The sequence below is a fragment of the Equus asinus genome, chromosome 4 (assembly GCF_041296235.1).
Source record: "Equus asinus isolate D_3611 breed Donkey chromosome 4, EquAss-T2T_v2, whole genome shotgun sequence".
Classification (NCBI taxonomy): Eukaryota; Metazoa; Chordata; class Mammalia; order Perissodactyla; family Equidae; genus Equus; species Equus asinus.
Genome location: NC_091793.1, coordinates 124,739,233 through 124,755,061, shown reverse-complemented (window position 1 = coordinate 124,755,061; position 15,829 = coordinate 124,739,233).

Sequence of the window (15,829 nt, the reverse complement as noted above, 5' to 3'; positions counted from 1 at the left end):
GAAACTATTTTCCTCTAAAACGAAATCATAATTTATTCCTGAAAATGTCATACCATTTTTAGACTCCAGTCATATTTGATATAGATCAATTATAATAGGAAGAAGGGCAAAATCAACTTTTAAGAATTATTTTCATACTACATTGACTTACGTAATAAAATTAATTTTGAAATAGTTGAGTTATCTGATTTTAAATAAACCAAGGTATTAAGATTAAAGATGTGGAAAATTAAATTTCTCCATAGTGTGATGAAATGGCTCCCAATCTCTTTATTATATAATAGCAATCAACTAAGTCCATTGAAATTGTCTATTGGTCTCTTGATATTTCACTAACTGATGACATATTGTGAACATTCACAATGTTTAGAAAGGCTAAATCTGCCACTCCAAAGGAGGGAAAACTGACTGAAGTCAGACATAATTGTCTTACCTCCACCTGCCACCTAAAGATGTTAGGAGAAAGACAATGGCTCCTGGCAGAGAGACAGGTTCTCTTGGAGTTTTGTGGGAACATCTGCCAATGCTGAAGCTGCCATGAGTGAAAAAAAAGGAGAAAGATCAATAGGGCTCAATGAATCTGGCAGGGAAATAAGCCCTTGTTGTTATAGTGGGAGTACATTTGGCCATAAGCAACAACCAACCAGACTCTGAGGGGCTTAAATACCTAGGAGATTATTCACTTTACAGAACAAAATGTCCTACGTTATGTTGTCTAGTGGTGACATGACTGCTCAAGGATAGCGACAAGGGCTCAATCTTCTATCTACCATTCTTATAGTCTGAAAATGGCTATTGTGTCTTTAATCACTGTATCTGTTGTCCAGGCAGAAAAAAAGGGAAGGATGAAAGGAAGAAGGGCAAACAACTGAAGAGGCAAGAAAAGCAAGGCTGTCCCTGTTAAAAGCTTTTCCAGAACACCCTTACTTCACCCCAGGGGGATCTACTTATATCTTTTTGGTCATAATTGGGACCTGTGGCCACATCTGGCTGTAATGAAGTTAAGGATCCTGAGAGGCAGCATTCACACCATTTTGGGAGAGAAAAGCAAGAGAGAAGAAACTATGAATTGCTTGGTTTTGAATAGAACCAAAGCACAGATTGTGCCTCTGGGAATGGAGATGGCGTTGTCAGGTGGTTGATTCAGAGTGGCTTGATCTTAAGAACAGTCAAGTTAACCTTAGTGTCCCTGAATATTCATTGTAGTTTGCATCTCAAGAATATACAAAATCTCCACATCTTCTGGAATATACTTTATTTCCCTAGGCCTTCTGGTCCAACTATTTAATCAAATCTCTTTACCCTTGGTCTCTTAATTCTGTTGATGTATTGCTCAGGCTTATCCCCTCCTCTTGTTGTTTTAGTATCTGATTACGGCTTATCTTAAAATTTTCTCTCTGCCTAGCTAGGAGAGTTTGATTTCTAGTATCTCCCAGCTTTTGAAGTGTTTCGTCTCTGCTTCTCTCTGGGTGTTTGTTGCTTTTAGCCTTTCTGTGTGGCTTTCTTGATTATGCTGTAATTATGCCCACTCATGGCTCCAAGGCTCACATCTTTTCAGCTTCACCACTGGAGAGGAAGAGACTCTATTTTTATAATTCCTTATTTGAAATATCCTAGAGAAAGATTCTGTTGACATTGTCTGGGTCACATGCCCACTTCAGAAAACATGCATAGTGAGATTAATTCCACTGTGAAATGTGCATGAGTGCATGTTCAATCATTTCCCTAAAAACAGAGCAGGGGATTTCTCAGCGGAATGGGGGAAAAGCACTGATAGGATGAAAAAAAAAGGTAGACACTATTCTGCCATGTAAGCTTCCATTTTTTTCTATGCTTAACAAATGCTACACAATAATGTTTTTGTGGTTGGTAAGGAGATTTGGTTTTAAATACTTTTCTAAAATTTTAGATGAGCTCTCCACAGTAAGTCAATTAAGTATTTCGTGAATTATTCCAAATTTCAAGGGAAATATTTTTCTCTATTAAGCCAGATTCCAGGTCATTAATTACAAAGAGTAGACCTATATGTGAACATGAGAATGGGAACACATCTGGTCTTACCTAAGATGAAGGGAAGTAACAAGCAGTGTGAGTATGTGTTTTCTTAGGTCCTGTTCTTCTAAAGTCTATCCTGACAGTTCTAAAGAGAAAAAGAGAAAAAATATTAAACATATTTTGCACTTACTAAAATTGTGGGTAAAATACTGCCTTTTATCTGATAAATACTGAGCTTGAATGTGTCTGTTAGAATATCCTGCCTTTGTTACTACACTCTACCCAGAGTTATAGTTCCATTTTGACCTTCACTTTCAGGGCTATGACTATGATTTAGCAAAACATATTCCCATTTAGATTCAGTTCAATCTCATTATCTCTGAGAATTGAGTGTTATTGCAGTTTGATTGAGCAAGTGATATTTGGTGATTTTCATTCTAGGTGGGCAGTAAATAATAAATACAGTGATTTACTGTTGAAAGTGTAAATGAAAGATGATAACAGATGCAGAAGAGCAATAATGCCTTTTATCCAAAAGCGGTTTTTAACAAAGCACTTCCACCTTTGCTCAAGATGACTTGAGCAAAGTTAACGTGCTCGACATGACTTGCTCAAGATCCCCAGCCATTAAACATAGCCCGGAAACTCAAATCCGGGTCTTTTGATCCCAGTCCTTTTTCAGGCCTATTTTTATACTCCAGCTGCTTGTTTGACTGTAAGATGAAATATTCTCTGTCAGCTCTATGACAATGACATGAAGGAACTTGAAGTAAAGGTGATCTTTATGACAAAATCAGAAGGTAATTTACTCATTCATTCCAAAAATATTTATTGTGAATCAAGTACAAGTTTTATCCCTAGTACCCAGAAGAATGTCTGACACAAAGAGAAGGTAAGATAAATGGATATGCATGATTAATGAATGCGCGAATGAATGAATGACTGCTAAGTCAAGCAAGCATCATGCTCTACTCATGATGCAGTGACAAGTTAAAGACTCTGCTTTCAAAAACTTACCAAGTAGTAGGAGACATATACTTATCAATAGGAAAATGCCATATGAAGTGAAAAGTGCTGAGGTAAAAAATATACAAGGTATTTTGAGAGCATATAAATGGTCGACAAGTTGAGCAAATCTGCATTGAGCAGATATTTGAGGTCGACCTTGAAGGACTAATCAGATCCTACCTCACGGAGAGAAAGAGCATCATGCTCAAAAGTGAAAGTAAGAGAATGTGCAGGTAGTTCCTCGTGAGGCGGTAGTTCCAGTAGCACAGGTCAGGGAGCAAGTGGTGACTGTGGAACATTACTGGCTCCTTGTGAAGAACATGGTTTAGTATTCCATTGGGAATAAATGAATTTGTCTTTTAGAACGTTAACCCTGGTGGTAGCAGGAGGGATTAATTGGAGTAAGGAGAGCTGCTGACTAGACGTTTTGTCTGGCCTCTGGCTTGAATGTGAGAGAATGAACTCCTGAACCACAGCAAAGAGGGTAAGGTGAGGAGATGGATTCTAGAGATAGCTAGACTCAGTTTTATAAGGCTTGAAACTTATACAAATTTGAGGGCTGTCTCTAAAAAAAGGTGCTCAAAATCACAAATACAAAGTTAGGTATGACAGCAAATATTTATTTATAATGAGGAAAAGAATTACAAAACGTTACTAAATTTAAAAGGCTGACAAATACTACAAATTTCATAAAATCCAGGAAAATAACATAATATTCTTATGAATTACCTTCCAAACAAAGCTCTATATATTATAGATATATAAACTTTTTGGAGGCATACTCTTTAATATCTTCATATCACAGTGATTTTATAACAATATTTTCTTAGAGAGATTAGGAAAAATTAAGACTTTTTCTAATATAGTTGATAAATTTTTTAAATTGACAGTTTGGATGCAAAAACCGTGTGGCTTTACTCACAGTTGTACCTCCTGCTTATAGTACTACTGAAGGTTGTGCCCGCAAACACAGGAGTTCTGAGAAATTTCATTTCAAGCATTTTTCGTCAAAAGAAGGAGGAAAATGAGTATGGCAGGCTTATACTTGGACAGGCTGCTTTATAAATCATATTTCTAACCAGAAATAACTTTTTTTTTGATTAGACATTTATGGGAAATATTCTTTTTAAATTATATAAGTTTGAAAACTGGAAGAATTTTCCATATATCAGCTTCTGGTTTTGTATGTGTTAAATCTTATTTCTCCTCCATTCTCACAGTTCTAGTGCCAGATGCCAAAGGACACCCTCATATAGTGATAAATTTGTGGGCTTTCACCTTCCTGCGGTGATGCTGGGTGGGTCAGCACAGTGGGTGGTAGGAGTATTTCTGGAAGCCAATCCTACAGCAGGAATGCTAGCAATTACGTAACCATTCCTAGAAGTGACTGTGAACCACACTGATATATTCCAAAAAAACCAAAACTAAAGTCTTGCCAACTCAATTGCCCCTTAGCTGGATTCCAAACATGCTTTGTGGTCACCCCAACGCTACTCAACAGGAAGGCAAGTGTGATGAGGGGCAGTCACTGTGGAGACAGCCATCTTAACTGATGGTGATGCTTACTTTTGAAAATTTTAGAAAAACGTATGAATATATGGACACATTGGTAAAGCCTGTCTCAGAGTGTTGGAAGGGGTCTATACATGCAAGAGGACCCAAAGTTTACACTACATGAGTTTATGGTGAACCTGCCTCTGGAGGATGGAACCTGCCTCTGAAAACTGGTTGGACATGAAGGATGAGAGAAATGGGACTCATGGAAGGCTGATGGATTTTTCTAGCTTGCATTACTGGTTGAATGATAACATGATGGATGAAAACTAGGGTAACACATTTTCTAGGTTTTATTGTCCTATTTTTACCATTAGAAGTCCCTCATCCCGGAAACATCTCTACAGGATGCAAAAATCTCAGAAGCTTAGGGAGGGAGAAAGTACCAAACTGAAAAGTCAGCCCCAAAAATAGGGACTGAAAAAAATCCTGTTTTTAGCGTCAAATGAAGACAGCATAGATTATCTGCCTTTTGTAGTAGCTGCTGTTTTACCTTTGGCCACTGATGCTGGTAACTATGATTTGCATTTCACAATAATGGATCACCCTCTGTTGAATCACTGCATGTAGTGCAATTTCAGGGGGAAACTTTAGTGCACTGTAGTTGTGAGCATTAACAGTCTGTCTTTCACTTTGCCCCTGGATTAATTGTTGTGCTTTGTGTTGAGATACTGCTTGTGGAAATAAACAAGGATCACCCAAATGAGAGCAAACAGAGGCTATCTATTCAGAACTTATTTTGGTAAAAAAAAGTCAGCCATCATCACTTGCATTTGGCATAGACTCAAAGGCATACAGGGGAGCTGGAAATCTTCCAAGAGGAAAAAGGGAAGCCTCAGGTATGCCCTGATTAGAGGTTATTAGCACAGGAAGCTGGAAGTGGGCTAAGTAACAGCAGGGCATCCTGGGTAATTGGTTTGGGGCATGTATTTGACTTTCTTTGGTGTTGGTCCTGAGGTGGAAGCAAGGGCAAAAATGAGGAGAGCTGCCAGCTATTGACCAAATCCTGATCGTTCTGGGCTGATTACTGTGGAAGTTGTGGATTGGCTTTGTGGGCTGAGTGTCGCAGAAGTTGTGGGTCACAGTTCTATTGTCATATATGTCCTGACCCTTGTCTATTTGTACATTCGGTCTCTCATGCTACTTTGGTTTTAACATTGTATTATGACTATGTTTTCCAAGAATTCAGATAATAAAAATAAGAACAATTACAATACTGACAGTAGCATTATCTAGACATTACCAAAAAAGAAGGCTCAACAGCATTGTTATTTTAATGGCAGGGCACTTACAACTGCATTAGGAAGACAAATAACCAAAAAAAATTATTTTATACAATACACTGAAAAGAATTTGGGAATGGGCATGGTGAAGAAGGGGTGAGAAAACACAAGTAGAGATTGAATCTCGTAAGACTGGTATGATACAGGTAAAAGTACTGAGAAATCAGTTAAAAGTTCTTTTGTCTCCCCCCAAATACCAGTAATCAGTTGAAAATAGTGGCCACTGAATTACCTTGGGCATACCACAACAGTGAACATGCATTATTGTGTTGTTCTCTTGATGGCTCTATAAAACTCTGTAAAGTACCATTACTGATTCAGAAATTGGTACTAAAATGACCCGTGGGAGAACAAACGGGGTGTTTTGATAACAGATGCATTGATCTTTCACGGTGTGGATCTGATTCTATCAGCTCTTAGCAAGGATCATGCTTTCTACAGTGTGTCAAGTGATGTGTAGTATCTCAGTAACAACAAAATGTTCCTCTTAGCTCTTAAGTACTTTGATCTGAAAAACGAAATGGGGTTCAAACGATGTTCTTAATTTCTATGAGATTTTAATGAGATTTCAGAAAACATAAAACAAAAGATTGTTGATATCTTGTCCAAATGCAAAGTAGACTTTGCTCCTATATCTTCATATTCAACAGACAATGTAAATATAAAGTTTGGTAAATTCCATTGAGCCTGTCAACTACTTACGAAAGAAGATGAAAAGGTCGTACCAGCTAAATGGCCTGCACAGCTTCTAGAACACGTGGCTAAAAAGGAGTGTGATGTACTTACCACCATATTAATGGTTCCATAGTGAAGGTTTTTGGTCACTTTCTAGTTTCCTCAAGGCATAAAGAAACACATAATCAGGTTTTAACTTTATAGATATTGAAGAAAACAGATTCCCTGGGCATGTGCCTAGAAGATGGCTACCACTGTTGCTGGGAATAGAAAAGATATTAAAATATTGACTTGCCATAAAATCATAATTTCAAAGTGTGGAACAAGAAAAAATTGCTTCTCTAATTTGGAAACATATAGGATAAAAATGGATAAAAACGTTACAGTAAAACAAAAATTTACATGCTGTTTCCTTAAAATGTTTGATGAGCTTTGAAGAGTCCTTAAAGTGCCTAGGAAAGGAAAAACTGACTACACTTGAGTTTTTCGAGCGTAAGTGTAAATTGCAACAAAAACTCATACAGAGAAAATGACTCATTTTCAGAGATAAGACTGCTTCAGGAGGCAAAAAGACGTTACCAGAAAAAGGCAGTGAAGTTAAACATGATTTTTCCAATTTCTTTACTAAAGCTACAGTTTCTTTGGAATTCAACTTTGGTTTAACAAATTCAAATTACCTCTGTGCTTTTAAACATTTTTCTCTGAAAAGGAATTACCGTATGATAACATCCAATGTGTTTTGGAATGTTTAATATGATGATATCTTCAACATGAAGAGCCTATACGATAAACTGATAGATGCAGAGGACCTGATTGACATACAGGTGGTCTACCAAAACAAGTAGCTACAAAGGAGAACATTTTAAGAGAGCTGGAAATTAGTCCCTACAAGTCCAAAAGCCTGCTGTTGCTAGTAAGTAAAATCCTGAATAATCCATGTTCACTTTCATTGAGAGGATATTTACATTAATGTCATCACATTTGACTGACACCAGGAATCAGTGTAAAGTGGGCTTGATAGGAGCAGAGCTGCCCATCAAGGAGAATTTCATGTTTGGCTGTATTTAGTTTTACTACTGCATAAAAGAACAGGGGAGTGTCCTCAATCCTGAAGGTGGTTCAGAGAAGCAGTATTCGAAAAGGGAACAGAAAAATATTCTACTTTCGCATAGGTCAGAAAGAAATACGCCAATATTAATTTTTATTAAATATAGGTAATACCTGTTTAATTAGTCTGTATTTGTTTTCTTCTTTTAAAATATCTTACATTTTAGTCTCTTAAGAACACATAAAAATACAGCCTCCAAAATTTAAATACTCAATAAAAGATTTAAAAAGAAGTTAAAATAAATTGCTGTATAAGCAGATAAGAAGAAAATTATAAACTATAAGCATATTGTTATATTTTCTTCACTCATATTACCTGTTTAATTAGTCTTAATTGCCTCTTTAATTTATTCATTTCTAATTGCCATTGCGAACCAGTTCTATTGCTGTTTTGTTTAAATTATAGCATTTATATAACAGAAAAGTAAATCATAAGTAAAAGTCTATTGGTTTGTTTGATTAATAAGTAAATAATTCTTTTATAACTTTGAAAATTCATGGAAGCCTATGTGAAAATTTTTGATAATACCACTTGGAAAACTGAGTTGACAATTTTTTGAAAACCCCAAATTTCTACGCTTTCGAATACTTGCTTTTGATTAATCTGTTTATAAATACGAAGATCCGAGCAAAGCTAGCCTCCCTAAAATCATATACATAAACCATGGTAGTATATATCTAAATAAATATTTGCTTTTCTTTAGAACGTATTTTAAGTGTTATTTTGTCTTTCTATTTTCTTCTAACTTTCGAACTTTCTGTTTTTGTTTTCATGTGGTATCCTTTCATACAATAGATATTGATTATTTCTTTCACTTCAGAGAGTGTTTTATTATCTCAATGTTTTGGCTTAAGATACTAAAGATTTTTCTTTACAGACAATGCTCTGACGGTAATATTTAACGTTCTGTGTGTGATTCTGTATTAAATAATTTAAATAATCTATTTGATGAGTGAGTACTGTCCTCTCACGTGCTCAGTGATTATATTTCCATATTATAAGTATCTGTTTTCAGAGCTTCCAAATTAACAAATATAAATATAAATAAATATAAATATAAAGTTATATTTCAACATCATAGAATTTCTTTCTCAGGTGTAGATGTTGAGTTTCTTGAGGAGCTGAATTCTTAACAATTAATTGAAAGGAAACTATAAATTAAATGCTTCATCAAACGTTAACAATTTCATAACTTGACAATTGAATGTTAATGGTTTCAAATAAGAAACAATCACCAAGGTTATTCTAAAAAATACAGAAGCCAAATAATCCCAAGAAGAGTTCTGATGACATCTTTGATTGGGATTTTGCTCCTGGCTAAATTGAAATGCAGGTGAAATTATTCTTTATTACTTTTCTCTCAGCCATCTCAAGAGATCTCAAGTCCCCCGAGGACCCATATGCCTTTCAGTGGAGCATGCTAGAAGAACAGAGGCAGAAAGGAATGGAGGAGACAGAATGCCGGTTGCAATCAGATCTAGCTTTCAGACACAGATGAGTCCCTTTCTAACTAGATAACCTTAGCTAAGTCATTCTTTGAGGTTCAGTGATCTTACCTAGAAAATGGAGATAATAATTCTTAATCCATATAATTTTTGAGAGGAGTAACTGAGGTTATATTTGAAAAGATGCCTAATGTGAAGTCTGGTGACTGAATGACATTTAATCCATGTTCATTTTTGATTCTTTCAATTACTCACTCATTATTCATGATACACTCTCTTTTTTTAGTCCCTAGAACCAAGTCTCAGTTCCAGGTTGACTTTTTGTTCATTCTTTCTTTTCTCCATCATCACTTCACTATTTGGCTTGCATATGTTTATTTTGCTCCTTCTGGGTTTTCTATAAAGGGGAGCACTTTCTAAAATACTCTAATTTTTTCTTTCTCTGAAACACATGCAAAAAATTACCAGAATATTGGAAAGTAATGATAACAATTGATATTCCTGGACTTTTATGAACAGTAAATTGGCCTAGGCTTCTCTCTACACTCTCTTCCTGAACATTATTTGAGAGCACTCTAGTTCTTTTTCTGTTATCTATCAGTTCAGGACAATCTTATGCCTATAATTGATTTTACTGATGAGTGAAATACCAATCTTCAGTCCAAAACAGGTTCTTCACGAAAGTTATATCAAGACTTATGAGATCCCTCGTCTTCTCCAGAATATGCTTCTTAAATTTCTATCATGATACTATCTGTTTTCCCTTCCCAACTCTTTCTACCACCATTTGTGTTTTTGCTCTGGACTCAATGAATTTCCACCTTGTAGATTCCTCAAAACTCTTGGATCCTGCCTTTGCCGGTCTCTGGATGAAGAACGAAGTCTCTGTTTTAGCTCTTCAAATTTCCCCTGACCTAAATGCATCTACTCTGCCCCTCCTGAAAGCCTTCAAGGTTCTAGTTCCTGGAAGCTCTACCCTCTCTTCAGATCTGATTTACTTTTCTGTGCAGTTTTCCCATTTCTAATCACTGTTAAAGTCAAGGTTAGGGCTGTGATATCCATGAAGCTATGTGCCTTTATTTATCAGTATAAACTATTCTTATTTACATCAGCTTTCCCTGATGACAGACTTATCTGTCTTTTCTATTAAAATTTATTTTTCCTCTGAAATAGCAGATATCCTGATCTTGTTTTGAAGCTCATGCCCTCTCGGGTCATTCATTCTTTCTTTGACAAACATTTTTGAGCTCCATCTTTATTCAGATCCTTGGCTAAGTGGTTAGGTCTTCAGATGAAAACAAAAGAAAACAAAATATAGTTCCTAATCACAAGGGGTTCTCAATCCAATAACCAATTTACTAATAGTTAATTTGTATTCCACTTGATAAATAGTGTGCTAGAAGCAATCACAGGACACTATGTATAGAAGGGGAAATTAACCCAGAAAGCTTCAGGAAATGCTTGAATGGAGTAGATTTAGCTTGGTGAAGAAGTGGGGAAAGATCATTTCAGGACATTGTGTGCAAATCCATGGCAGTGTGACAGGCCATGCTTCTTTAAAGAATTTGTAAAACATTAAGTGAGCTGAAGGGAAAAGTACATTTGAGAAGTGTTAGGAAATATTGAATGCAATGTTTATAGGGGCCAAATACAGAGAATTGAAGGCAATAACGTCCTTTGAGGGAATTTAACTTTAAGGCTTACTGTACGTATTTTTGCTTTTGTATTTATCCTACTTAATTCATCTTTGCCAAAACTTGTCTTCTCTTCGTCTCATTCCTCTTTCACAATCAGATAATCTAAACGACACTGTAGTGTTATTAACTTGAAATGGCTAACGTGTTATCTCTCCAAGTACTCATTAGTGCATAGTTGTATCTCCTGGAAATGTCAGTCTTTTAACATACTTACAGAATACATGTCTAAGGGTGAAATTTTAGCCCCTTAAGTAGGTTTGTATGAGAAATTGTTTTAGACATTAGGTCTTTCCCAACACTGGAAATAATTTCTGCTTTCTATTTTTGTCAGTTTCATGCCTGTAAAGATGGTATATACTTGAAGATTGTATCAAATTTGTAATAAGATTTATTCGTCCCTCACTTGTAGACCTTTAACGATCAGTTGTGAATCTTAGAAGTTCCATGTTACATATGGATTTAAGAGAATGTTACAATTTTTAGTTGAATTTATGTATATGTCAACGAAAATAATCCATAACCAATCTATAAATGAAAATTTGGGTGAGTTTATTCTGAGCTGAAATGTGAGGACCCAGAGGACCATGGCCTGGGGCCTTTCTTCCTGAAGGAAGAAAGAGTGCCAAAGAAGTGAGGTATACAGAGTGGTTATATACCCCCAAACAGGATGTTTCACATATGATTGAAATGTCCCTTTTACAATAGTCACGAGACTGCTCAGTTGACACAGCACTTGATGGAAACAGCAGGTAGGTCGGCTATCTGCGTGGGTGCAGCAGGAAGCAAGTCTATCGTCTGGAAGCAAGTCTATCGTCTGGAGCTGGGTGGTCACAGGTGAGCTCAGCAATCAGTTTCTAGCCTAAGGAAAGATTCTTTTTTTTTTGTTTTTTGTTTGGTTTTTTTTTTTGGAGGAAGATTAGCCCTCAGCTAACTACTGCCAGTCCTCCTCTTTTTGCTGGGGAAGCCTGGCTCTGAGCTAACATCCGTGCCCATCTTCCTCTAGTTTATACGTGGAACGCCTACCACAGCATGGCTGCCAAGCAGTGCCATGTCCGCACCCGGGATCCGAACCCGCGAACCCCGGGCCGCCGAGAAGCGGAACGTGCGAACTTAACCGCTGCGCCACCGGGCCGGCACCGCTAAGGAAAGATTCTTAATCCTTAAGGAAATGCCAAGTTGGGAGGGGGAGGGGAGTTGCACCTTTATCTCAAGGTCTTTTGTTCTTGCCCTAGGGAATGTCTAAAGCAGATATACAATGCATGCTCAACGGCCTCAGTCAGGCCCTTTTGGAAAAACAAGGTCAGGCCGAATTAGGTTTACACCAAATGGCTTGTTTCCTCATATACTCTAATATATCCCATTGCTTGCCATTTCTATTTGTCATATATTTGGTAGTTTGTGTCTTACAAAGATTTGGTCCCTTTTATCTAAGTTATCAAATTTGCAGTCATAGGGTTATTTGTAGTATTTCTTTATTATGTTTTTTAATGTCCATGTATTCAGTAGTCATGACCTCTCTTTCTTATCTCATATTGTAATGTGTCTTCTTTTTTTTTAAATTAGGCTGGCTAAAGATTTATCAATTTTATTTATCTTTTCAAAGAAACAGTTTTCAGATTCATTAATTTTCTCTATTGTTTGCCTCTTTTTATACTACCAGATAATGGTTCTTTGACTCTAAAAAGACAAATACACAAGAATTTGAGGGGGTGGGTCAAATATTTCAATGCTCTGAAATGAAGTATGCAACAGAGATCATGTATGTGCATACAAACACAAATGAGAATGGATGAGAGTGGAGTTGCTAATGCATGCTCTTCCTATAGAGTACCTCACTCTGTCTTGTCTAATCTACATTCAATTTTTAATTTGTTCATTTATTCTTTCATTCTGCAATTATTTAAGGAAAACCTATGATGGTCCTGGCACTCTTCTAGTGTCTGGCAATGTGTAGCAAACAAGCAGCCAGTCCATGAATACCTTGAGCTTAGATTCTAGTGTGGAGTATAGAAACTGGAAACAAAGAAGTAAATGCCAGATAGCAATAAATGCTATGAGAAAATAAAATGAGGAATGTGAATGGTAGTGTTAAGGGAGGGCTCTTATAAATAGGCTGGTATTGAGAAGTCTTTCTGATGATAATCTTTGAGATGAAGAAGAAAAACTGAACCATGTAGATTAATAGGTAAGAATATTTCAGGAGGAGGAAGAAACAGCAAGTTGACAAGGTGGAGAAAGCCTGGTGTGTTCAAGGAACATCAAGGAGTGGGTGGCTCCAAAAAATGTCCTAACATTCGCTACGATGAAAGAGGAGTAATTACTAAGATGTAACAATAAATTCTTTGAGAAAGTCCAAACTTTTAGAAATCAGCACTCATTCCCCACTTACTCTTGAAATGTGATAGTTTTTTAAGATCTGGTATCTGCCTGATATAGTGGTTGGATGTTAAAGTCAGGCCACTAGGATCTTTATATAACGATCTACGCTGTCCCCTTCCAGTATCCACTACAGATCAAATAGTTATCTTAAAGGTATGATGGTTTGAAATCTGTGGTATCTGCATAGAGATTTTCACTTTGTTTTTCCCTTTTCTCTAGTAGTTCAGTGGTTCTCAGATTTTCATGCACATAAACATTACTATACACAATTGTGCACACAAAGTTGTTAGACATTATATAAGGATAACTAAGAAAATAATTTTTGCAATACACAATAATTGGAGTATATTCTGTCTTTAGACTTTTTCTCCTAATTAAGTTGCAACAGCATTGTAGTTAATTGAAAAGGAATCCATTTCCTTTGAGATACTGTAGAAATGTGTTGCTTATGAAAACGTTAAAATGCATTTTCAAATTAAGTAACCAAAGTATATCCTCATAAGAATTTTCATGTCAATAATATGAAGATGTTTTTAATTTCACATGTTTTAATACATTAAGTAGTAGCTAAGTGTTAATAAAAAGGAAAGACAATAAACACCAGTCAGTGGGCTTTAGTATAGTTTATAACAATTGCAAATTTGACAATCAGACATGAATTTTCCCTCTTGTTGAATGCTTTTTAAACCTAAAATATAATAACTTGATGATACTATTTAATGAAATCATTCAATGCTCTACTTTATCTCTACAGGCAATAAGAAAATTTAAATTTTACTGAAAAACAATTTTTGTTGATCAGCAAGCACAGATATTGTCACTATTTCTTAGAATGTGTTACTTTGCAATGTAAAATGTAGTCAAGAAGTCTGTCCCACTTTACTGAGCACCCTGAGTCTCAGTGTTCAGTGGTGAAACATGTTTTTTCCAGCGGATATTTCCGTTAGTGGGTATCTCCTGAGAACTTACCATGCGCACATGGGCCATGGAATGGATACTAAGAACATCTCTAACTTCCAGGAGCTTATGGTCTAATGCATGACAGCAGGAAAAGAGTTGATCACAAGGTGATATATGTACAGATGAATGTAGTGACTTAGACAAATAAAATGTCTGTTTTTTTTTCTTTTAAATAACTAGTGGAGTTATTTATTTCATGCATTTTAATCTATTGAGCCATAGAAATGATTATGAGTGAAAGAAGGGGAATAGTGAAATAAATAATTTCTCAATTTTGGGAGCGGGCATTGTTTTCTTTGCTATAATTTAAGCATTGATTTTTGACGGGAAGACACTGTGCCTAGTCTGTGAACTCTTCAGTGGCACACACTTAAGGGAGAGTCGCAGCAGCATTATGAATCCCTATAATGTTGGCGCGTTTAGTGAACTGCAGTAGTTGCTGAGTGATTGGGGATTGTCAGTAACATCTTTCAAGGTTCTCCAGACCTACCCCGCTAGATAGTGTGAGCTTGGAGAGTCACCTCATGTATTTTATATCTATCACTCCTGGAATATTGCTATGTGTATAAGTAGACACTCAGAAATGATTGACAAATTGAATTATCTTCTCGCTCCTGGTTATGTATCTATGCTTGATAATTGTTGTGTTCAGCTAAGAATCATATAACTAATAACCATTTCTATTTTAAAAATGAAAGTCCTACTTATATAATTCCTCTCAAGTTTTATGACTTTTCTATTTCTCACTTACTTATCATTCAGAGATAAATGTTGTTAGAACTGATCCCACTTATATAAAGAATTCAGAGAAATTTACACTCCGTATCTTTCACATCCATTCAGCTCCTGTGACAATGATAATGCTAACTCTTACTAAAATTTATGAAAATATTATTGACCATTTTTATTGATCAGAATACATATTGGAATTAATTCCAAACCCAGTCTAAAGGCATAGCCTAGATGTGAACAATTAGCTAAGTTTTCAGTTGAGTTTAATAAAAGGAAATCTCCGTAAATATGGATGTAGTAGTTATATTTTCTAATGATTTACATCAGATAATTTGCATTATTTGCCTAATAACTGTTTTTTCTTTCCATAAATAAAACCTTCAATTTTGTATTAATACTTATGATACTGACTCAAGTTTTAACCAAGTTCTTGTTACTCTCCAGATATATTTTTTTGTTATTAGTTTATCAGTGTTTGGTTATAACACAGGATTTTAAAAGGCTTATGTTTGAGAATTTTTGAGTAGCAAAGGAAAAAATAATCTTGAACTTTAGTTATTTAATAATATGGAAAGAAAATATACACACATATGTACACATGCATGAAAATATATATAATACTCATCAGGTATAATACGTTTATGCGTACACCTGTAGTTTTTTACATGTTGACCTTTCTATCGCATTGTCAATCATTAGTTGTGAGCCCAACTCTTCATCATTCAACTGGAGAATTAATTTAAAATTGAATTCCAAGAGGCAAGAATGAGTTTTGTCTCAAATTTTGGACTCAATGTTAATTTGTTATTTTTGCTGTTATTTTGTTTCTTTTGATAAATGGAATAATTAAATTTTTCCCCAAAAGAAATTATATCAAAATAAATAGGATGGCACAATTTCTCATTTACTTATTTCTTTCTTCCTGAGTTTGTAATGTAGAATACTGTTAGAATTATTACACAGAGAAGGGATATTAATTCTGAAAAGCTTCCA